We start from the raw sequence: 25,857 nt of genomic DNA, 5'->3' as shown, positions 1-25,857 counted from the left end.
ATTTATCCCTCCCCACTTCTTTTACCCTTTGGTAACTGTTTGTTTTCTATGTCAGTGAGTCTATTTCTGCCTTGTAAATGAATTCATTTATATCATTTTTAATATGAAACACTTACCTGTAACACATATAAGTGAGAACAGATGATATTTGTCTTTATTGCCCCTTGCTTTTCATCATAGGTGCTTTTTCTGTGCCCACAGGGCCCAGGCGGTGAACCTGGGAGCGTAAGGAACCTTCCCTGTCCCTCCACAGGTGAAGCAAGTCTGCTCCTCTGTTTCTGAGCCATCAGAGTGCATCTTTTGTTGAAAATACTTAGAACTTATCATTCTTTGGGAATGAGAATTTTGAACAAGGAAACAAGAATATCAGACAGTAGAAAAGAGACTGGTGTGTGTCCTGAGTGGGACCCCTCTGTTCAGGCTGCCTGATTTTGTACATATAGTATTTATTTTACAATAACCCTGTTGAGGTGGACATTTAAAATATCAATTTAAAGATGAGGAATATGAGATTTAGAAATATTTTTTAAATTTCCCATGTTTATCATCTACCAGGTAAGACCTCACATTAAAAAATCCTAGAACCTCATAGCTGGAACTCTCCTTAAACTGAGTCCATCTGGTTTAATTCCTCCCCATCCTCTCATGTTTCCTTTGTGTTTCCATTTCAATCTTTTGGTCGGTTTTCTATCAGCAATAATTATGCTTTGCTCCAACCTCTTGGGCTACAAATCACCACTCTAGGGAAGCTGTGGAGAAGGAAATGGCAACCCACTCCAGTATTCTTACCTAGAGAATCCTGTGGATGGAGGAACCTGGTGGGCTCCTGTCCATAGGGTTGCACAGAGTCGGACACAACTGAAGCGACTTAGCATGCATGCATGCATTGGAGAAGGAAATGGCAACCCACTCCAGTATTCTTGCCTGGAGAATCCCAGGGACAGAGGAGCCTGGTGGGCTGCCATCTATGGGGTTGCACAGAGTCGGACACGACTGAAGAGACTTAGCAGCAGCAGCAGCAGGGAAGCTGAGTTCTGACACTCTCAAGACTCCTGTTTATTCTCCAGCAGGAGACTCTTCAGGGTCTATATGGGAGAGCATAGTTGCTCACATCACATTCTCTAATAAGAGACTTATCCATGATGCAGATGATATTTTTGTCTCCATTGGCCTTATTCCCTTGTCTTATTCTATATTGGTTCAGAGTATGGGTGAAGATGAACGGTATTATTTGAATACTCAACCTGAGCTGAGTCCATAGGATTCTCTCTCCTGGGATTTTGAGTCTTGAGACACATAGGGATCAAATTTGGTTGGAGTAGGGTTGTCCATAGGCTGCCCAGGAGAGAAAGATGGTGAACTTAGCTACCGAGGCACCAGGACCTACCATGGTTCCATCCTTCCAAGCCTGGGCACTCAGCTGTTTGTTTCTGAGAGGTACTACATTTGTTCCAGCCTTTTGGTTGGATCTTGAAGAAGAGACAAGATTTTTAGACAGTGATGGAAAGAAAGCAGGGCTGGGGTGGAGTTTCCAGGTAGAGAGGATGAGCAAAGGTAACCGGTAGAAAAGCTCAAGGAATGTTTAGAGGAGTCAAGTGTAATTGGCTGGAACATATTGCATATGTAAGTGAGTAGGAGATACATTAGGCTAGGGCCAGCTCTTGATGGACATTGAATGCACAATAGGGAATTCGGATTTTATAATACAGGAATTCAAAGACACTGAACAAAGTGAAGCACAGGGTGACATGCGCAAGGATAGACTGAAGCCAGATCAGATACTACAGAAAGGACCAGAATTACAGTCCTAGCTCTGCCACCTCATCAGCCTGTCTCCCCCACTCCAGTCCCACTCTCCTAAGGTAATCAATATTGACAGCCAATGTGTATTTTTCACACCTTTCCTTTTGCTTATGTAAACACAAACAATTATTGCACCCATCCCCCTCTTTAGAAAAGTTAACATGTTATCATATACATTACTCTATAACTTGCTTTGTTTACTTAAATTCTGCAAACATTTTCCAAGTGATTGCACACATGTCTAACTCAGTTTTGTTTTTAATGGTTGCATTTTAATCCATGTGTGGGTTTCCCATAATTAAGTCAACCAGTTAACTATGGATGGAGATTGAGATTGTTTCAAGCTTTTGCTAATACAAAGGATAGTGTAAATTTACTCTTATACACTTATTTTAACAACTTTTTAAAGAAAACATGCTCAAAAGTAGTACTCCTATGTTAAAAAGAAAGTCTGTTTAAAATTTCAGTAAGTATTTCCAGATTAATTTTTCCAAAATGTTGTAGCAGTTAATTCCCACTATTGTGTGCACTCATTTGATGGCAAAATTAAGAAGTTTGTGAAACCAAGTGTGGGCAAATTTGTGCATTAACTCTTATACTCTCCTCGTAGAAATAGAAATTGGTGTTATGTTTTAACAGGAGTTTAGCATTATCTTATAAAGTTGTGCATTCATATACCCTGTAACCCAAATGACTAGGTATATACAAAAGAAAAACACTTTCACACTTATTCCAAGAAATTCATACAACAATTATGACACAATAAGCAGAAACAACAAATATCCTTTGGCAGGATATTGAATATATAAATTGTGGCATTGCCATACAATTGGTAGTAAAAATGAATAAACTGTTACCACATGCTATAATATAGTGTATACGTATTATGTACTAAACAGACATGTGTAAAATACTGAGTGAAAAATTAAGGCCCAGAAGAATATTGTTTACCGTTGTAAGAAACAACTACACCTATAATAAAAATAAACAAAATTGTATATATAATAAAACTTTAAAAAATCAAGATAATAATAGACCGGTTGCCTTAGGTAGGGGGAGGAAGAGGGAGTGGATGGAGGAGAAACACATAGGCAGACATATATTGCTGTTGATGGTCTGATTCTTTGAAGTGGCTCGTCAGTGTTAACTATATCATAAATAGAGGGTAGTTAACTGACTAATTTAAAAAGAGGCCATTCATGAAAGTGTGTCAGGAACCAAGGCTATAATAAGAAAAAGAAGACAGAGAAAAATGAAACCAATATCAAGGAATAAGAGATGAGACTTCACTTGAGGGGACCAGGTTTTTCTGTGATGACAACGTGGGATTCTTGACTCCTGGGTTTGGATCAGGGCATTTGTGGGGGATATTGACATATTCAATACAGATTTCTCACAAGAAACCTGAGTTGCTTTGTAAAAACAAACTCCCTGGATTCCTTCTCCTTGTGTAGCAATGTCTTCAGGGTCTGTCATCCTGATGGTCTGGGAATGATTGGTTTCTTCCTATCTCATGTGTCTCACCCTTTGGAGAAAAATATTGCCTGGAAATTTTTGTCTTGCCTTGCAGTTGAGGTGATTCAGCAGTCACATGCTTTTTGTCTGTGATACAGCATGAGGCTGTCCAGAGCAGGGTGAACTGTCCCAGAGAAAAGCTCTGTTCTCTTGCTGTACAAAAGGCATTCTCATCTCCACATCCCCTATCTGCTGTCTCAGCCAGCTGGCAGCACCTCCAGGCCCAGGAAGGGCATAGATGAAAGGGTGGAGCAGACTGGAATGGGGAAGACTGCCATCTGGATGTGTTATTAGGAACCTCTCCCAGGTGGGGTCATCTTGGTCTCCTGAAGTGTTCCTGTGCGAAAATAATCCCCTTCCCTCCTAAATTGGAGTGATTGCCAACCAGCCAATAAGAAAGGGACTCAGTTGCTACTTGTTGGCCAGGTCTGGGCTAGATGGGTCAGGATGGGAGCACAAATTTTCCATCTGCCTCTGTATCCTGGGGCTTGGAATGGAGTTGTCTGGGGAACAACTATAATTGTGTAATGACAGATGAAACACTCGGTCTCTGCAGCAGGATGAGAAGATGGTGAGCTCTTATTGTTATTATTTTTGATTTACAAAAAGAGCAAGTCATAAAGCCCCAGGGCCACTTAGCTAATAGACACATAATTCACCAGGAGCTCTCAAAAGCCTCATGTTATGGCCATGATAGCCATTTTTCTGCTCTCCTCCTAGCCTTAGTCTGACTGAACAGATGGGGCCAAAACCAACACAATCAGGACTGCCCCCAAACAGTTCAGATGTTTGCACCTGGCATCAACCCCTCTTCAGACCTGTGTTGCACCACTGGGCCCTCAGAACTTCTTGCACCGGTGAATCTGAATTTGTCAATTCAAGATGATGAAACTCTGCTGCTAATCATCCCCCTGACCTATAGTCATGGCAGGGACTGCAAATACAGAGACCAGTCATGCCCACCCTGATTCTTCTCCCTGTCAATAAGTTAGACCCAGCTACATGGGTTACTTGGTCTCCATTGTTGTTTAGTCACTAAGTCGAGTACAACTCTTTGCAACCCCATGGACTGTAGCCCACCAGGCTCCTCTGTCCATAGGATTTCCCAGGGAAGAATACTGGAGTGGGCTGCCATTTCCTTCTCCAGGGGACCTTCCTGACCCAGGGATCAGACCCAGGTCTCCTGCTTCACAGTCAGATTCTTTATCACTAAGCCACAAGGGAAGCCTTACTCGAACTCTAAAGAATCCTTATATTTTGGCAAAATACTCCGTCCACAATGGCCAGATTCTCTTCCCAATTTACCATCTTGAAATTCTATTCCTTATTTAAGCACCAAGTCAACTGCTGCCTCCTGGCTGGCATTGTCTTCTTTCTTCTGGTTGGAATTAAATTCTTCTCCTTCTGCACTGGCCCTTCTCATGGCATCTAAACTGTAATCCAGGTGTGGTGGTCTCTGAAGTTTCACCTTTTCTGTTTGCTGACAAGTCCCTTGCAGGCCAGGAATGAGGTCCCGAGAGGTAAGACAGGCAGAGCATTAAGCAGAGTGTGAGTGCGGCAGGTGCTGACTAACAGGAGCTCCTGTTTCTCTGCACAGCACCTTGGAGCAGAGCAGACCTTCAGAGTTGGCTGAATGTGCATGGAACTGAGAGAAAGAACAAATGACAAACAAGCCAAAGTAACAAGAACTAGGATCAAAGTCTGGGGGACTTCTGAATTATTTGTTTTGAGTGGGAAAATACAGGGAATAAGTCCAATTTTGTGACAGTTTGGAGGGGGCCGTTTCAGATTGGGTTGCACCAAGTACAGGAAGTGAATCAGATGGTGCGGTTTGAGTTTCTCTGTTTTGAATATTTGAGATGGATTTTACCTGTTGTCCTCATCCAGCCTGTGCAGGATCTGAAAGACAGGTACTGTCACAAGGGCGGGAAATGGTGGCTGCATCCTTTATCAATACATACCCCACACGTGTGGGCTTCCTCTTTGCTTTATAAAGTGAGTGAGGGAGTCAGCATTTAGATTTGAAACATTTTGTTCTACCAAATTTTAATTATCATATTTGTAATGATAGGATATGGCCTCCAAATCTAGCAGAGCTATTAGAAGGTTTTACTGCAAGACAATCTGTTGCAATTATTTTTGTTTAGTTCTTCAAGTTGCCTCGATCTTATTGTTTATCTTCAGATGGAACAATGTAAGGGGAAATGAGTTTGAATCAGCTGGGGAAGATTAATAATAGTTGCTTCCAACCCCACTACCTCCCCCTGCATCAGCACCATTTAATGACCACCGACTCATTGGCACTGTCTCTATGCCATACACAAACCCTGCAAAAACAAGTAATGATTCCTTTGTTTTAAGATAAGGAAACTGAAGCCCCCAAAGTGTAAGTGATTTCAGCTCAAGGCTGAAGCTAGGATTCAAAATCAGACACATTAGCCTTTGACACTTGTGTTATTCCCAACACATCCCAGCCCAGACCTCCTCCTTTCATGAAGCCAGGCTGACTTTTGCCGAAGAGCACAGGCAGTGGGGAGCGGGCACCACTTGCATTAAATGCATCTGGACCATTTTGCTCCAGAGTTTATGAAGGGCTGTGGCTCCTCTTATTTGAAACTCTTCTGATCTTTCGATAGGAAGAGTTCCCTCTCCCCACCCCACCCCAAACTTCAGGACTAGAAGGCACATCAGGGCAACAAGGTCCCTTATGTTTTAGCCCTGGTTTCCTCCTGAGCTTAGGCATTGCTCTGAGATGTAGTGGAGAGCTCACACTGGCTGTGGACACAAAACTGTTTACCTTGAGCAAGTTAGTTAGTGTCTCTGAGCTTCAGTGTTCTTAAAATGAAAGACTAATAAAATTCCCTTGAAGGAAGGGATATAATGATAAAACAATTTGTTGAGTGGTAGTGCCTAGAATAATGCATGGAACATATAAGCACTCCCTAAATGAGGATATTAATTAACTGAGTAAATAAGCATAAGGATTGTCCCCTCCGAGGCTGGTATAAAAATTGAGAGATATGGTGAAAGCCAAAGGGCTCTGTCAGTGAAACGCCCCGAAGGCACATACGGGATGATTACAGTTGATCACATGAATGTGAATGCCAAGACCCTGAGCAAGAAGTAATTTGCTCAGGGTTCCTCTTGCAGTGAGGAGCGGATGTGTTACGCTTCCCCTGAACCACGCAGCCTACTCCTCAACGCCCTTGCAGGGGCAGGAGGAGCCCCACAGCCGGGAGGTGGGGAGGCTGTCCTGAGCCCAGTAGCTCCCAGGACAGAGGAGATGAGACAAAGAGAGCGCAACCTTTCACTCGAGTGGTAGACGCCCAGCACTTTCCTAACTTTAAAGGACTGAGAAAGCAAGAGGCCCGGGCTTATTTAAATAATCCACATCTTGTATCGGAGAGACAAAAAAAGTAGTTAAAACTCAGCTAACATTTGTCAGCCCCAGGAGCAGCCCTGGCGTTCACTCGGGCGACTAGGAAGGCGGTGTGTGCTGTGGGAGCGGTGACTGATGAGTGTAATATATTCCAGCAGCTCCTGGCTGAGCAGTTATCGCATTAGCTCCCACGGCTTGAAGCCGTGATGCATAGATTCAACCCACCGCACGACAGGTGGCGGAAGGGCCTGCTCAGACACCAGGGCGCCTCTCTGCAGACTCCTTTGAGGGCCGGGGGAACGGGGCCGGTGAGGCAGTGCTCAGGGTGGTGGGGGGAGGGCAGGGGATGTGGGCTGGACGGCCGCCACCCACGCTCACCCGGCGCACCTGGGCTGCAGGACCCCCAAGCAAACGGACTTTTCTGTAAAAACAGAGCATCCCTCCATGAAAAGAGTGCAGTGGTCATTGTGATAATGAAATAAGATTACAGGTATTTTTACTGTATTTTTCAGACAAATAATGCTCTTATTGTCTCTATAATTTAATCAATGAAAAGCATGGAAATGGATCATTTCTCTTAGTATATAATTTCCCAATAGATGAAGGAACCTCTGAACTCTGCAAAGGTGATATCGGTGGAGAAAAGTCAGCCTTTGGATGATTCAGAGGACTCTTGGCAATTGTGAACATGCCCACAATCTTCAGAGATACAAGTTTTTTTTTAATGTCATAAAATAAATGTTGAGCCAAAACCATTTATATATATAGCATTCCTTCACCTGATTGGCCCCATTTGTTCCATTTAAGATGCAGTGGGTGAGGCAATCAGGGGGTAAGTAATACCATAAATTTCTGAAAACTGCTCATTTTTGTTTAAAACATTTATTTTTTTTCATGCTTCTGGCTTCTTTTTCTTTGGAGTTTTGAAGTTACTAAAATCTGCTCATTTAGTATTGTCAAAACCTTCGGCTAAATCAGACAAAAGGAGCTTGGACTAGTGGAGAGAACATTTGATTAGAAACTCAGAGACTAAACTAGCTCTGTGATCTTGGGCAATTTCACTCTTTCAACAAATATTTAAAGCCCTCATTATATGCAGGGGATCCTGCCAGATGCTACAGAAGATGCCAAGATGTACAAAAACAGTCCCTGCCCCCAGGTGCATACAACCCCCTTCTGTGTCTCCCCTTCTTTATCTGAAAATGGAGACTCACAGGCTATGTCCAATTTTCCCCATCAGGTTGTGGTTAGGACCAGGCAGTGCCTGGTCCACAGAAGGCTGTCAGCACATCCAGCAATGACATTGAAAGTGACTTCGCTTCTCTCCTCTCCTTATGTATACAGTGTCTAGTCAACCAACGTGGCATCAAGATGTGACTGTTCACTTTCCATTTAAAAAAAACAAAACAAGACACTAATTATAACACTGTTTGCTTATCCAAGGATATGGACTTTAAGAACTAAGCTTTAAGCCTGAAAAAGTTGGCAACAGGGACAGAAAGGGGCAGACCGCTCCTCATTCTGCAGGTGCAGAGGCCTGCCTGCCAGCATTACTCTGCTTTCATGCCATTAAAAATATATAATGTCCAGAAAGTGAAGAAGAAATGCAGTCTCAAATTATCCTAAGGAAAATAAAAATCTAGGTCAGAGAAGGACCCCTGAGAAAAATCACTACTGCCTGCCGACCTCTTTTCATCATCTGGAAAGGAAGGGAGAGGTCAGAGGAGGCTGCTCAGTGACTGCAGTGGGTGGGCTGTGGCTCTCTGCATTTCCCCCTGATGCATCAGTGTGCAGGAACAGGTGACAGGTCCTCAGAGCCCCAGATCAAGGCACCGAGGGGTCTGAGCACAGCCAGAAAGCTGGGCCCACGCTCGGGGATCAGGGTGAAAATGGCTCTCACAGAAATGGTTTCTCAGCCAGCATTGATTGTCCACAGGGTGTGAGTGAGAATCTTAGCAGGCTCCTCCGAGAAAGAAGGGGAGTGCCCTGGATTCAGAAGCTTGGCTTGTTTGGCATCAGAGTAAAGGACAAAGCTCAGGAAATGGCTGCTTAGCCTATAAGTCACTGTTACTCTTTCATGTGCTGGGTCCTTCACGATCACTCTGTTTGACCTTTCCTGCTTAAACACCACAGGTCAGTTCAGGGGGATCCTGAGGGTCACCTAGGCACAGCCACCCAGGAGGGAAGCTTCGATCTGTCCTCACAAGAAAGAGAGCCCATGTGTTGGGGGTGGGGGGGAGGCGAGTGGTGGTCAGTGCTGCAAGAAGTCAGGAGAAGGAAGCTGTGTTCGCTGACACTTCTCTGCCTCTCCAGCCTCACAGACAGAGCCCTGAAGGCCTTGCACAGCCAGCAGAGGCTGAAGATCAAGCAATGGGTTGTTGGTCACGTGAGATAAGGCCAAAGGTGAGCTGGAGCATGTCCCCACCCGCCCCCCATTCAGATACAAACTGTTGCTTGGCTTACACTCAGGGTCACAGGAACGATGGCGTCAGAACCTATGTCTTCCTTCCAAGGTTCTTCCTTTACCAACGTGATGATGAATCCTGGGATGCAGCCTGCCTGGGCCAGCAGCACCTATGACCATGGGGACACGGGGCCAATTAGCACAGAAGTGCTAATTGCTCTAAGGTGACAAGGTGGGAGGGTCTACTTGTGCAGTGTCCTTCACAGTCAGAATAGTGGGAGGCACGGCTGTGGTATGAGTAGAATGACAATAAAATTTATCATCCAAATTGGTACACCTTTGAAAGGGAAAGGCACATTACTAATAATTATTCCAGGACAACAGGTGTAAACTGAGCCATTTGGGGCTGTAGTGGATGCTGTAGTATACCATCCAAATTCCTCCCACCTGGACCAAAACATTCATCTTCCCATTGCTGATAACTCCAACATTGCCTGCCCTCAGCTGGAAGAAGGTTATGCCATCTTCTCAAGGATAACACCTACTGAAGGCTGGATGATATAGGGACACGAAGACCTAGCCTCTTTGCCTCAATTTGGAACAAATCTGAATGGCCGCTCTAGCCCCAGAGCTCACTGTGGGATCGGCTGAGACCTTTGTTGTGACTCATTGCCCTTCAATGTCTCCTTCTGCCTAATCAGCTTCCTTCATCCCTCATGGTGTTCTTGGTGCAAGAACTCTCCATTAACCTACTCACAGCTCTTCATATCAGAGGGTATTTCCTGGGGAATCCAACCTAAAACAGTTGGTACCACAAGTTGCCTGAGGAAGTTGACTCTAAAATGAGAATGTGGGGCCAGATCCCGTGCCTGCTGGCTGACATGTGGACTTTGGGGAGCCCCTGGCATGCTCTGACAGTTCAGTTGCTAAGACTGTCACTGGTGGTGAAATGCGATAGAAGACTGGTGGAAGGGATGCGCTAGCAGGTATGGTCTCCCTGGTGTTTAAGGGGCTGAGGAAGTCAGCCCCTTAATTATGAGGACTGGGATCAAAGGGCTGTCCCAAAGAGCCATGCCTGCATTGGAGAAATACAAGGAAAGACTGAGAATGACTAATTGCCAATTTAAGGCAAAGTATGAGAGCTACAGGGCTTCTTGGCAGCATGTAAAGAATTTTCATCTCCTGCATCTACAGGGCAGAAACAGCTTAGGAACAGGCTCAGAGCTTAATCTTAAGGGCAGCTGAGCTCCAGAGAAGGTGGAATTCTTGACCTCAACAATGCTACAATGTCATAGTTGTCATGGTTAGGAAGGAATGAGACCTTTACACAGGACAGGGACATCTGGGCCGACATACCTGAGAATCATGAACTTGAACTTCCTGCACTTGCTGAACCGACCACTCCTCCCTACTTGAAGGCTACTACCCTCCTTTGCTTAAAAAATATAGGAACCTCTGCTTTGCAAGATGACAAGTCCCTGCTTCTCTTCTTTCTACCCCAGGATCTAGTCCCACTTCCCCTCCAGGTCACCAGACCAATAATGAGGGTTAATTCACAAGCACAAACACACAAACCCTGGGGGGAAGCGTGGGGCCTATTAAGAGGAGAATAGGACTATATAACAAATGAAGCACACAGCCTCACCAACATGTCCCAACAGAAGCCTAGAGAACCTGCCGTGGGACTGGATTCCAGATCAACAGGGACAGAACGTAAAGTTAGTGAAGGAAGAATTTATTGCAATGGGAGCACTCTGCAGTGACGCCAGACTTAACACCCTGGCAAGGACCCCAGGAAGTGGTGCTAATATGTTGTGTGCTTTGTCTTAAAGACTCAGAAAAAAAGTGAAGCGGAAATTTTAAAGCTACATGGAGGAAGGGTTGCAAGGGCTCAGCCATGCTAGAGAGGCCATACTATACGAGACCAGAAAGCCCACCAGTTGACTATTCTGTGAGAGGGTCTGCCAGACCCTCCACTTGCCAAGGTGATCGGAGTGGTGAAGGGCACCAACATCACTGAGAAGTTCAGTGGTCCTCTCAGGCCAGGGCTGATGGTAGGAGATGCTGGTATAGGAAGGGGCTCCCTGGTGGAAGCATGGGAACAATAGAATCCTGATGTAACAGAGACCAGCTGATGGCACTTCAGACCATCAGCAGCAAGGGAAGTGTAATTTTCTTAATGAGTGACAAAGATGGAGTGACAGTTAAGAGGCTTACCCCACAGAGCTAGGGAGCTATCATTAATTGAAAATGGCTGTTTTAAGGGGATTATATAAGCAGCAAACAAGGGCATTAATTGATCTGCACAATAACAAGAATTCCAAGATGAATGTTCAGGAGGCTGAGGGCAGCTGCCCCAGTGAAAAAAAAAAGCCATGATCCTAAGTTGGAGCCACATTAGACTGAATATGGACAATGTTTCATGGTTACAGGCCAGAATGCTACTGTGATCAACCTTGAAAATTCAGAAACAAGAGGACAGCTGATATGGGATGACTGATGGAAGGGATAAAAAGAGAGGGGATGTTGTAGTAACCTTACCAGCCACAGTAAGAAGAGAATGAATACAGGTTCAAACACTTTCGTTAAACTTAGCAGTAGAGGACTGTATCTAGTGCTGCGGGTATATTGCAGGGGACCAGTGGGGTGGCAGAGGAAGTCAGTGAGCAAATCTCCATCTGTCAAGGCAGTAAACAATGCTTAAAGTTAATGATTGAAGAATTACTCATGTAAGCAGTTCAGTGAGAGGCATGGAGGTAACTACTAGGAAACTAATTAAAAACAATATCCACCTTCCCCCACCTCAGGGGGTATATACAGTTGTCTTTGGATTGAGGAAATAAGCGGAGAGAGGTGGAAAAAAGGCTTTGCCTGTTGTTTTGCTTTTATAAGCTCATAGATACTCTTATTTTTCATCAGGTGCATGTATCATTGGGGAGCATTTTTAACTAATAGTGAAAAAGATAAAAAATGGACAATCCTCTTATTATCAAGCCATGAATGCTCAGTTCTGCAGCAACAACAAAAAAATGGGATGATCACATGGAATTTGTTACATTGTCTTCATACGAGTGAATTTGTTAATAAAGGCTGAAGAGAGAACTATGAAGCATTTAGCTTCAAATTCAAAGAGAAAGAGAAAGGGTGGTTTAGAGCTGAAGTATCAGTGCCAGCAGAATGACCGTGTGTCAGATAAGCACTGCTTCAAGTCCGTTCTTGGGATATGAAGATCAGGTAGCAGTTGTTGGGCTGGAATTGGCCCTACAGCGAATGGTCCGGTCCATAGTGGGTTCAAGGTGAATGCTTTGGGGTCCAGAGAGAACTCCCTTTATGTGATAGGGGCCTGGGAGCTGTTAAGGTTGTAAGATCTCTTTCCTCCATCTTCAGGGAGTACTTCAGTGATGGAACAGGAGCCACAAAGTCAGGTGGCCTCGGCTGGATGGGAATCCTTCTTTCTGCCCCTTGCAGGTTGTGTCACACAACGAGCCTCAGTTTCTCCATCTGTAAAACAAAGTTAACAAAACCTCCTCCCAGAGTAGCCCAGAGAATAGGAAGAACTGCACGATGCACAGCATCACACATACTAAGTGTGAGGAGTGGGTGGGAGGATGAAGAGGGCAGGCGTCTCCCATCATCCAGCTTCAAGAGGGCCCTGGAACGGAGAACACCACCAAATCTGCGAGGAAGAAAGGCTCTGAGCAGCTGGGAGAGGGCAGCAGCAGGACTGAAAGGGCAAAGTGAGAAAGAGGCCATCCAACGGTGTCTCTGAATCCAGACAGCATCCTGTCAATTACCTGGCTGGGATGCCTCACAACTTCCTATATTATCAAAGGGCACTGAATCATAGAGAATCACAGAGAATGGCTCTTTGTATTAATTTTATTTCCCAGGACAGCCCAGCTTGACTCTCCATCTGTTTTCAGCATGACCCTGATTTCTACTTAATTTCTCAGTTGGATGCTAGAGGCAGAGAGACGTTAAATGATTTGCCCACAAGACCTCAGTGTGGTTGCTTTTTACAGGGGTGATGTCTCGGTGGCTGCTTCAGGGCCTCCTCCACAGTAACCCTTCAGCGAGGTTCAGGAGAAACTGTGAGGCTTGGGGCCAGACCAACCTGGGTATTGTAGTCCCCTCTGAACAGAAAGCCCAGTTATTCATGCTCTCCAAGTCACAGTATCTCCAAGTCACTAGGGGTTAAGTGACACCTAGCCCTGAAAGACCTGAAAGGGACACTGAAAGGCCATAGCAAATGTGTAACTGTCCTCAGTAATGCCTGGAATACCAAAAAGGAACTCAACATGTGGTGTGTTATTTTTGTCATCACTATACAGACCCTTAAAATTGTCAGACTCTTTCAAATTCCTTATCTTTGTGGTTTCTTTATAGACTTGATTTCACAGACCAGTAAGATTTCCAAAAAGAAGGAATCAATATAGAGTTGACAACTTTTATTTCGCTGAGTAAGGTCATTAAAGGCAAACTACTAACCATTAGCACACTTTCATAAGAGAAGGGATATTTCAACACACACACACACACACAAACAGAAATAGCATAATATTAGAATGAAGGATAATATTTTAAAATTAGGAGTAAATTAATTAAGAATAAAGGATAGTCTTTTAAAGTTGGGAAAAAAACATTCCCTGTTATTATTTTTCTCATTTCTTCACAGGTTGGTAAAAACTTTGTCATAAACTGACTCCACACGTCTGCACTTGGGAACTGCAACCTCGGTTTCCTTTGAACTCAAAACAACAAATGAGGTAGATGAGGAAATGATTGCCCCATTGTTTCCATTTTACAGGTGAGCAAACTGACTCTAGGAGAGGGGAACTAACTTCTGATGCTTCTTGGAGCTCTAAGTATCTGTTCTATTATTACCGTCATTTTCATCATCATCAGAACCCATAATGGAGTGTTTCCTAAGTGCCAGACGCTGTCTTAAGCCCCTTATGAGCATCATCTCATCTCATCCTCATTGCAGCCTTGTGACTGGGGGTACTGTTATCCCCGCTTGGATAATGAGTACAGTGAGGTTAGAAAGGTGAAGTAGCCTGTCCAAGGTCACGCAGCTGGTACGTGGCAGAGCCAGGATTCAAGCCCAAGTTTAGACAACTCCAGAGTTGCTGGGTTTTACAGCTTATCTATTCCAAGGTCACCCCTAGGAAGAGGGAAATTTGGCTCTGGGTCCCAAGCTTTCTGACTCTTGGCCCACTGCTCTTCCCCATCATGAAAGTTCCAAGGAACCTGCAGAGAGCAGAAGTCTCTGCCTCTCCCTGCAGCTCCCATCTGTCCTGATAACACTGTCACTTGACGCCATTGCCTTTGATTACTGGGAACCTGGGACTGGGAATCAGAAGCCAAGTGAGGAATCCAGAGTAATCTTCCCTGACGTTGCCTGTCAGGTTTCGTTATCAGCAGTGAACCCAGGGCTCTCGCCTCTTCTTTCCAGGAAGCATTCAGCCAGGCAAGGCAAAGAAGCTGTTAGCTTACTACTACTCTTCACACATTGACTCTAGCAGATTTCAGGGGGTTAGAGGGGAGACAGATGGGGTGGAGCTCTCCAATGCTACTTGATGGAATCTGTTCTGTGACCCAGATGAGGGGTCAAAACTGCCTCCAGTTCTCTGGATGGATGGGCAGTTCCGGTTCAAGAGCTAAAGAATGACATACAGAGTGTGAGTTGTTCGTAATCATCTACTTAACCGAGAGTTAGTTAGGGGTAGCATCTCCCTGACAGCAGGCAGGGCAAGTCTCTTCCCTTCAACCTGCCCTAGATGCCCCCGTACAGGTCTACCAGCAGCCCCAGGGTGAGGGTCCACAACCCGAGGGGTGCCCAGAAGGAGCCCACAGGCCCCTTTTGTGACCATGCTCCAGGTACATGGGACCACAGAATTCCTGTTCACACAGCCTGGAGCCAATTCCGGGGCCTGAAATGGCCTTTACCCAACTTGAAGAGGTCAGAGTGTGGCTTAAACATGAAAAGAGGAGTGTCATTTTTTGGTTTTTTGTGTTTTTTTAACTTTTTATTTTGTACTGGGTTATAGCTGATTAACAATGTTGTGCTAGTTTCAGGTGCACAGAGAAGGGACATAAACATGTATCCATTCTCCCTCAAACTCCCCTCCCATCAAGCCTGCCACTTAACATTGAGCAGAGTTCCATGCGCTATACAGTGGTTATCCATCTTAAATATAACAGCGTGTACATGTTGATCCCACACTCCCTAACTGTCTCTTCCCCCTATCCTTCCCCCAGGCAATCATAAGATTGTTCTCTAAGTCTGTGAGTCTCCTTCTGTTTTGCAAGTAAGTTCATTCATATCATTTCTTTTTAGATTTCACATATAAGGGATATCATACAATGTTTCTTCTTCTCTGTGATTTACTTCATTCAGTATAATAATCTCTAGGTCCATCCATGTTCCTGCAAATGGCATTATTTCATTCTTTTTAATGACTGAGTAATGTTCCATTGTCTATATGTACCACTTCTTCTACTGTATGACCCTGAAATCCTATTCCTGGGCATATATCTGAAGAAAAACATGATCTGAAAGGATACAGGCACCCCAGTGTTCATTGTAACACTGTTTACAATAGCCAAGACATGGAAGCAACCCAAATCTCCAATGACAGAGGAATGGAAAAGAAGAAGGTCATTTTAAAGTCTGTCTGCAGGTTGAACATTGTGTTCCTTACCATCCCCACTCACCCAGCCCTGTTTCACCGCACAGTCAGGGGCTCACACCCTCCCACTCCCAGCCCTTCTGTACCAGTGCCAGCAGGAGAATGGATGTTTAAATACATTTAAATCTCTAAATAAATTTAACATAATGGATTTTGACCTTAGGGCCCCAAGGTTCAGTAGAGGATAGTAGGGGTGACACATGAGCTGAAAGCAAAAAGATTCAGTGAAATATATGCTATGACTTTCACCGGCCAACCATGTGCCATCCAGAAAGGAGCTAGATTCTGCCTCTCCAGAGAAGTTGAACAGATGCCAAGAACAGACCTCGAGAAACTGGCATCTGGAAGTCTGTCAATGAAGGGGCTCTGATCATCCATGTTATAGCGACATTCCCCTGGCAATAAACTAGTCTCACTGGTTATTCCCTCATTCATTATGGCCACTGATACTCCAAAATTGAGGTCCATTTTGTTATGTTGTTGTCTGGTTTTGATTGTTTTAACCGTAACCCCATGTTCAGCAGGGGCTGTTGTCTGGGAACATTCCATGTGCCTTGGTTTATGAAGAGGTCTCCAGGGTGGTTCTGTATTAACCTCTGCTAGGGCCATTGGGTTTCACTGGCTCTGATCTGGGGTGTTTTTGGGGGGGAGGGGGGTGGCGGGGTGGGGGGGTGGCCATGCCACTCGCCAGGTGGGATCCTAGTTCTTCAACCAGGGATAGAATGCTTTCTGCATTGAAAGCACGGAGTCTCAATCACTGGACCACCAGAGAAGTCTCGAGCTGTTTTTGATGTTAATTTCTTGGTCTTGGGTTTCTGCATGCCATGGACACAGGTGTATTATGGCCCAAGCTTGGTTTTCCAGTTTCTTTCACTTCACTTTCCCAGCAGAACTTCAGCTTCCTCACTCTTAACCCAGGAGGGTGAGTGCATTTTCTCCAGTCTGTTTCAGGGACAGAGGACTCTTCATTTACTTTATCCTCAATTCACATACCAGTAGAGTCCAGGAGAGATGCTTGTTCCTTTAAGATTTGACAGTAACAGGATTGACATTTAAGAGCTAGGATCATGTGCTGAAAAATTCTGAATTACACTGATTAGTTTTTTCAGAAAAAGAGTGGAAGAATAAAACCTAATATATAGATGTTACAGTAAATATAGTTTTAATTAAGCTAATTTTGTGATTTAAAAATTAATTATTTACTTTCTGATTACCATCTTTCTTCCTCCCTCTCCTTCTCTTCTTGCCCACTTTTCTTCCTCCCTTATTTTTCTTCCTTCTATTTTTCCTTCTCTTTTCTTCTTTCTCTGCCTTTTCTCTTCTTCAGGCTTAATAGCAAGATTTTCATTGATATCATCTTTCTCTCTGCTTTTCTAAAAACTTGAGAGCATATTTATAACCATATAGATCAGTTTCTCTAGTCATTTAATTTTTTCCTATTTCCTTCCTCCCTTCTTTTTATAATGCAGAACAACCCAAAAAACAAATGAACAGCAAGCCAAATAATCTATTTATTTATTTATTTTGAGATGGGAAAGAAAGCACCGACTATGACACCTCTCTGTGTCCTTCTTCACACACCTCATTAGCCAGGGTTGGGGAGGGAGCTTTTTCTCCTGGGTTTCCAGCACAGTACATACTTCGGCATTTTAAGGGCCTCAGGAGATGGAAATGCCCTGCATTTTCTTAAGGGTGAATTTCCCATAAAAGAATCAGTTTGGGAATGAAACATCTCTTCCCCTCAGTGCCTGTGTTTTGGACCACCTTAAGCTATCCTCCTCCATTTGGGATCAAAGCAAATTAAATTGCTGGGAACATAGCTACACCCCCAACTCCATGTGCTGCTTGAACAAGATTCCATTTTCTCCAACCACATGCCACCCACATCTAATTTTCTTTCTCTCCAGGAAACAATCCCTGCCTACCTCTTGGATTAGTGTGTCATGGTTTTTCCCCCAAGGATGAAGTAGACAGAGTCCTGATACTAGGAGGGAAGGGACAGAGAATTCCTGCCTTTTTGAAAGCCTTTTCTGAAAGCTTATGTGAAGACAGGATTTTCCTTGGAGAGCTGGGCTATTATGAAAACAAAGGTGGGAATTTCCCACCGAGCAGGTGTCAGCCTCCCTGGGACACATCCCTAGGTGCGTGGGAAGTGGATACTGCCACCTCCCAAGTCACACACGGAGCAGTACTATATTTAAACCAAAGATTATGGATATGAACTGCATGCCCAACTATCCCTCTTCTGGTTTTATCCTTGGGCGCGCTGACGCCCAAGAGGGAGACTGACTGCAGAGTCAGGCGGTGACTCAGCGCCACAACCTCTCCTGACACCTTGCTCCTGTTTAATTTGCATTACTCCCAGATTCCCGACCCCCAAGACCACCCAGAACATTATGTTGTTCCTCTGTATCTCACAGAATATGTGGAAACAAGATGCATTTTAATTTGCTTGGCTTGCATGTGCACCTGCATGTCTCCATTTCCTCCAAAAAGTCATTTTAGGAAGAGGTGGGAGGATGGATTACAAAATCAAACAAGCAATTATCAGGTATTACAGCTCCCCAGAGTTTGGTAATCCTGCGTTGACGTGTCCGGTGATGAAAGAGAAGAATGTAGGAAACCAAAAATGCTGTGGGTGGGGACTAGGGATGAAATCATGTTGCACTAAACATCATTTTGAGGAATGTATTTTTAAAAACTTGGTTTACATATAGATTAAATTAAGTGAAGTAGTTATTTATATTACCCGTCTGACCTAAGAATGTCTTTAAAAATTTGACATGGCCAGACATCCACTTACCAGCTAGTTACATAACCTCTGTTAGCCCCACATTCCTCATGAGTAAAATAAAGCTATTTATCTTTCTCATATGGTCAAAGTCAGGACATTGAGCTCTGACTCAGCCATGGTGAGGGTCCTGGTCACTTTGGGTGAGCTAAGGTCATCAGCCGGACAGAGGCAGGCTCCCTCATCATAGGAGGACAGCCAAGACTGTGCAGCTTTCTGAGGCTTGGGCAGTCTTGAGTTATTATTTCTGTCCAGGCAACACAAAGGAGCCCCACCGAGGAGATAGGAGGCTGGGTCAAGCTTCCACTCTCCCCCTGCAGGAATGATCACAAACGGCAGATTGACAAGGATCCCTGTGGGACACTCCTCACAAATTTTGCCTCTGCTTGAATTTCCCAGCACAAGGAACTCACCACCTCCCAAAGCAGCCCACACCATGATCCTTGCTTTCAGTGACTTGAAACATGCTACGTTCTCCCCTGCAGGGCTCTGAAGGAGTAAGCCAGCCCCTCGTCCACACATAGGATCCCCATTCAGATACTTGAAGGCAGTTCCCGTGCCTCCCCTTCATCTTCTCTGCTTCAGGATCTGTCTTTCTCCAGCTGCTTCTGATGAAACCTCATTTTAAACATGAACAAAATACGAGCTGGGTGTTCCCCCACCAGGCATGTGTTGGGAATCTGATGAAACTGCCATTATTAATAAGCGCCCATCTCGAGTGAGTGGTGGTGACATCATCTTCATGAAGAATGGGCCCCTGGTGACGCTCTGTCTACAGGTCCTGCGTCCCCAGGCAAGGGCCACAGCCATAGGATATAGTGAGTGTCAGGAGAGCCTGTGTTGTGATACATCATCCCCAGCACATCCCAGACAGGACGTCAAGTAGGAACTAGAAAGATCCTGTGTGTCTACCCCTTCCTTCCTTCTTTTCTTCCTCCTTCCTTCCCTCCCTCCACTGTAGTCACTCTGAACTCCCCCAACTCCATTCTGAGGCCTGGCCAGGCTCTCTGTCTTTATGTCCTCAGACAAGCCCTGGGCCTTCATCTTGTTTTCCTCTCCTCTTGATGACTGCCAAGCCACTGTGCCCCTGGGATTCTATTCTTCTTCTATCAGCCTAGCTCCTGTCCCCACCATTTTTATCTACCCATCTCCATGCAAACACACAGGCTCTGAGTCCTAAAGGACGTCATTGCTCAGCACATCAGGAAACCATTGATATGGAAAAAGTATAGTCAATAATTATGTACTATCTTCATATGGTGACAGGTCATAACTAGATTTAGTGCGGTGATCATTTTGAGGTCCTTTTATAGGCGATCAAGCCAGTCAATCTTAACTCTGAATACTTGTTGGAAGGACTCATGCTGAAACTGAAACTCCAGTATTTTGGTCATCTGATGTGAAGAGCTGACTCATTGGAAAAGTCCCTGATGCTGGGAAAGATTGAAGGCAGAAGGAGAAGAGGGCATCAAAGGATGAGATGGCTGGATGGCATCACCGATGCAATGGACATGAACTTGGGCAACTTCAGGAGATGGTGAAGGACAGGAAAACATGGTGTGCTGCAGTCCACGGGGCCACAAAGAGTCGGACATGACTGGGTGACTGATTAACTGTTGACAAGACTTAACAACAACATTTTGAAGTGTATAGAAATATCGAATCACTATGTTGTAAAAAAAGAAAAAGCAAGAAAAATGCCAGGAAGATCTCACAGTGCTAGGAACATCTGTTCCCAGAGGTCCTTCGGAGACAGAAACTGTTAACTGCATCAGGCTTCCATCCTCTTATTCCAAGGGGAGAATCCTCCCTGATAACTCAGACAGTCAGGGTTACAGGGAGGAAAATGGCCATCTGGGGGTCTGGGAACAAATGTTATTGCAGGGCGGCTGGCCGGTGACAGGGCTTGTATCTCTAGTCATGAAAAGAAGGGGCCAGGATGGAGTGGGGGACTCAAATGATCTCAGTAGCACCAATGCATCCTGAGCCAGTGGCCCTAACTCACTACGAAATTCAGCCTCACACTGACCTGGCTCAAGTTTACATATTTTACATGCCATTGTACAGTGTGTGTGCTGTGTGTGTGGCAGGTGGGAAGAGGGGAGAGGGTGGTGTGTGTGGGGGGGGTATATATATGTGTGGGGGTGGTTATCAAAGATGTGGCTTCTTCTCACTGTCCATTACAGACAAGAGGAACAGTATCTCTTTTCTCCACCAAAGTCCTCATGCAAGGTTAAAAAAAATCTGTTATCCCCCGATAGCATATCATCCGTGTGCTTACTATTTTTGCCTAGAGTTAAGAAGCTTTCTAGCTTAAAGAGAGCAGTTTGTACATTTGAAAAAAAAAAAAAAAAACCTTTGAATAATTTTTTTTAAATACACAGAATTTGGATTAAAAAAATTTTTTTTGCAATATGCCCTAACATTTGTTAGCTGAAACAAAAGTTAGTGTTGGAAGCTTGAAAAATATATTAGAGTGACTGCTTTGCCGGACGTTTTTTCACGACTCTTATAAACTAGGAAATAAAACTGCAAATTGAAGTCAAGTCACTGTTCCTCCCATATGCTACTTGAGCAAACTGGGAATGTGGATGAGCACTGGAAAAATGCCTCTTCCTGTTATCTTCCCAGAAGCCATTTACTGCTGAAACAAAGAGTGAGCGTCATGGAGCATAAATTCCATAATGTGATAGCAAACTTCCTTCCCTTTAACCATATGTCGGAAGCACTCACACTCCAGGTTTCAAAAATGACCTGCAATGTTTCCTAAACAACAACAGATGTACCCAGGAAATGTGAACAGGCCAGGCCCTGTGTCCACAGAAGGCTTCTTTCCAGGACCGGGGGAGTATGTCAGAGAGAGAAGCCAAGCAGAGTCCCATGGGGAGATCATGGAGAATACATGTGCCCAATGTGGGCCTATGTGCCTGCCCCACGGTGAGCAGGCACGATTAGGCATACATGTGTAACATATAGGTATAGGTAACGATGTCAGTGCTTTTTCTGTATTTATACATGTGTGCATGCATGCATTTATACAACAAAAGTGCATTAAGGACCTACCATATGTTATTACCAAACATTTTAGGCAAACTTTGAGTCCCTGCTTTCAAGCCATTCCCAGTTTACTACACAGTTGATAATTAACATTCTGGGGTCAAGGAGCGGTCTGAAGAGGCTGGGAGTCGTCTGCATCAAGGCAGCAGGAGACACAAAGAGGAACATGGGAGAGCGAGCCTGGAGGTGAGCCCGGGAGGAGGAGGGAAGCAGCAGCATCTGCCCCCCTGTCAATACACTTTGCGGGGCCAGTACAGGGAGGGGCTGGGCTCTATGGAGGCAGGTGACACCCCAGACAGGTGCATCCCTCCTCCTAGGGCTTATCCCTCCACTGGGCCCTCAGCTTCCTCCGGGACCCAACCTCTATTCACTCTCCCCTCTCATTCAGGGAGTTGTGAACTGTCCCCCTGGCCTCCTTACCCCTGGGACGGAAGACCTCACATCTTTTTGATTGTGCCTCTTCCTTCTGCTTCCCAGGTGGGCAATAGTGGTAAAGAATCTGCCTGCCAATGCAGGGGATGCAAGAGATGCAGGTAAGATCCCTGGTAGGAAAGATCCCCAGGAGTAGGAACTGGCAACCCACTCCAGTATTCTTGCCTGGAAAATTCCATGGACAGAGGAGCCTGGAGGGCTACAGTCACGGGGCTCAAAGAGTCAGACATGACTGAGCACATGATCTTTCCTTTCCTTTCTGCTTCCTTTCAGAGACACGTTTCTTAACTCAATCGCCCAACTCGGGCGGTCTCCATTCCCTGCCTCCACTCCCCCTGAGTCTGGTCCAGTCTGGCTCTGCACCTCGCTTTCCAAGTCTGCTCTGGCCCAGGTCAGCCCCTCCACACCCTCCAGCCCTCACACTGCCTGGCTTTCTGGAGCATCGGATGGCTCCTCCCGGGGCCTCCTTCCTAGTACTTGCCCTCCTTGGGCAGGTGAGACAATGCTCTCTCCTGAGGCCTCCTCCCTGGAGGCCAGGCTGACTCTGGGCTCTCTGTCCTTGTTGGCCCCCCGTGTACACCATACACCACCAGCCAGGCCATCTGCCATCCATCCAGGCCATCTCTGCTCCACCACCACACCTCCACAGCTGTGTTTCCCAAGCCTGGCTATTCATCACAAGGAGCACCGGGGACCTTTTAAAATACACTGATGCTAGGGCCCATTCTGAAGTGTCCCCCACTCCCTGAAAGGCACCAACCTGCCCCCAGTCACCCAAGCCTGACCCTTTTCTCCTGTCCCCACACATCCAATGGGTCACTAAGCCCTATGACTACTTTTTAGCCTACCTTGTAATTACTTTTAAGTGCTTCCAGAATTAGATCCTGCTTTCCACGTTTTCTGTCTCTACCTGCCTCTGCCCAGGCCCCTATCCTATCACAGCTGTTCCATTTCAACAACCTTCATCTGTCCTTCTCCTCAGACTCACTCCCCTCCAGTCCTCTACACACAGCCAGCACTGGGATGCTTCTGAAGCCCAAATGTGATTAGGCTTTCCTCTGCTGAGAACCTCTAGTGACTCCTGCTGCCCTCCTGGCAGCCCTTGTGCCTCCTCACTGACCCTGGTGCTGGTCTAGCCTCTCTGCCCTTGCCTCCTGCCCACACCCACCCTGACCTCCCTTCCCTTCCCATACACTCCCTGTTCCCCAGCGCTGCCTGCCTGGTCCAGGCTCTTCCTTCTGTCTAGATCACTCTCTATTTCCTACTCAGCCTTCAGATGCCCGCAGGAACGAGCTCCTTCCTGAAGCTTCTCATGACATCGCCCACCGCCCTGTGCCCACCATACACTGTGGACTGTGTCCTGTCACTATCACCTCCCCAAGGCAGGGATGACATTGCTTATCTCTGAGCCTAGCAAAGGGAGGTTCTGGCCTGAGTGCTCAGAAATGTTTACCAAACGAATGAATGAATGAATGCGTGAGTAAACGGTGAGCAGTCTGAATCAGGGGAGGTGGGTGTGGCCACTGTGGAGACAGAAGGACAGACGGGGATCCTCACCACTATGCACACCACGAGGGAGAGAGAAGGAAATGCTGAGTGCCTGTCCTGATCTCTGAGGTCATCCCACCTCCAGATACCCAAGGATTTGTTTTGCATGCCATAGCCTAACAGGGATGTTACAAGTGCACAAATTTTTATTCATTTTCCTAGTCCATAAAATGGGAATGATAGTACCCATTTAGCAGGAGTGCCATGAGGTAATGGATGATGACAAGGTAATGGATGTAAACATGCTTTGAAAATTATAAATGACTGTTCAAACATGAGGGATGAGCATCCGGTGTCCTCGTTTGGCAGAAGCCTGTGTGCCGGAGGTTCTGAGAATGCCCAGCATGGAAAGGTTGCACACAACTAATGTCACGGTGGCCCTGTCTGCCTAGCAGCTTCCCAGGAGAGGGGCAGTGTGGGCTTGCACGGCGAGCCATCCCATGGTCAGAGAGGAGGATGTAGGATTTTAAGTCCAGCTCCTTAACAGACCCCAGGGCCCACCTGGCTGTGATCTTGGTACCCTTTGCATGCATGTGAGGAGTTCTCTCTCCACCTGTGGTTAGCAGCCTGCAAGGCCTTAAAAATAGCGCTGGGAAGATATTTTTAGTACATCATCCTGAGGCGTGGCTGGAGCCATGGCCTCCTGTGACGCATGAAAATTGTTTTGGCTCTGTTTGCAAGTGATTCAGACAGCTGGTTTTGGACTTTGGGGGTGTAAAAATAAAAACAAGGTGGGGGAAGCTGGGTTCCAGCCACAGGGATTCCCCACCCCCACAACATCTGAATAATTACTCATGAGAAAGTTTAATCTGAGCCTTGGTTCTCTGGAGATTACACAAATCACAGTTCTGCCTAGAGGGTTTTGGCCTGGCTGGTAGGACAAAGGGCAGAATGAGTCCATTGTACAGATCAGAAGCTGAGGCTGTAAGAAGCTGCTTTACTTACCCAAAGTCTCCCTATCAATGTGTAGCAGGACCACATTCGGATCCATATCACACTGTGCGTCTTCGTATCTTGACCACCTTTCCGGATCCTTAAAGCTTACATCTCAATCCAAACACATAAAAATACAAACTAGAAATCACTTAACAAAGACTAACCTTCTTTTTGCATTCCCCTTATTATATTTCTAGGGGCTTCCTCGGTTGCTCAGACAGTAAGGAGCCTGCCTGCAATGCAGGAGACCCGAGTTTTATCCCTGGGTCAGAAAGATCCCCTGGAGAAGCGAATGGCAACCTACTCCAGTATTCTTGCCTGGAGAGGAGCCTGGCGGGCTATAGTCCGTGGGGTTGCAAAGAGTCAGACACAATTGAGCAACTAACACTTTCTATTATATTTCTATTTAATGGTAGAAAAAAGGGAAATAGTAGAGATGCAGAAGCAGCACCTCTAGCCTGTAATTTCTCAGGCAATTTCCCCAGCTCCTTCATCTTCTCACAAGAGCTCTTCATCACAAGAACTCTGGACTGTCATTGTGATTCTTACATGGTAACTAAACCGACTTGACAAAATGCTAGTCTTATTTTAGGGCCTTATCTTACCTAGATGCCACACATCTGAGCCACTCCAGTGACCAGAGGAACAGAGGAGAGACAGTCTTCTGTGCAAATTGCTATAATCCCCCAACACAAGCTGAAGACCCAGTTTCCTCACTCATTGTTTTCAGGGCACTGCAGGCAGCCTTTTCTACCCTGAGTTCACTTCCCTCACAAGGTCGTTTTTTTAGAGCCAAATGCAGTGTAAAAGCAATTCAATTTTTAAGTTGCAAAAATCTTTATGAAACACATAAATATTATTTCATTCATTATTCTGATTAGCCAGCCAGTGGTTTCTAACTTTTTCAAACAAAGGTCTGTTTTTTTAAAGTTAAAAAAAAGAAAAGATTCCCTGAATCCTGACTATTAAGCATCTAATACGCTTGGCCTTGAGCAAGGTGCTAGGAGTACAGCCACAAAACAGACTGGGATTCGCCTTTCCTGGAGCTGGCGTTCCTGTAACTGGGAGTCTTGTATACTTCTTGTAGAAGCCATTGAGTGAGGAAAGCATGAAACATCTGGCATGAATTTAGAGCTACCTTTCAAAGGAAATATTATTTTGCTGGCAGCTCTGTTGTACACTTGAAAAACTATGTATGCTTGGAAGACGTAGTACTTACTTAGTCACAAACAATGCTTAATTCATAAAGGGATTGTGGACCCCTTACAATAATTTTGAGCCTTCCACACATGGCCCTCTA

The 25,857-nt window shown here is 45.4% G+C and overlaps 2 long non-coding RNA genes across 2 annotated transcripts in view; one reads left to right on the top strand and one right to left on the bottom strand.

Moving 5' to 3' along the window:
• The window catches only part of LOC145525087 (uncharacterized), a 74,133-nt gene that overhangs the window by 9,277 nt on the left and 38,999 nt on the right, over positions 1-25,857 (bottom strand). The gene's annotated exons all lie outside the window — the stretch shown is intronic.
• LOC145525098 (uncharacterized) lies at positions 11,245-24,689 on the top strand. The gene is made up of 6 exons (XR_014068031.1): positions 11,245-11,671; positions 12,021-12,397; positions 13,777-13,908; positions 15,363-15,412; positions 21,747-21,827; positions 22,119-24,689. It is a non-coding gene; the product is annotated as an uncharacterized LOC145525098 (long non-coding RNA).

This window comes from Giraffa tippelskirchi, chromosome 2 (assembly GCF_054371585.1).
Source record: "Giraffa tippelskirchi isolate mGirTip1 chromosome 2, T2T-mGirTip1v1.2.pri, whole genome shotgun sequence".
NCBI lineage: Eukaryota > Metazoa > Chordata > Mammalia > Artiodactyla > Giraffidae > Giraffa > Giraffa tippelskirchi.
This window is presented reverse-complemented; position numbering and strand designations above follow the sequence as displayed.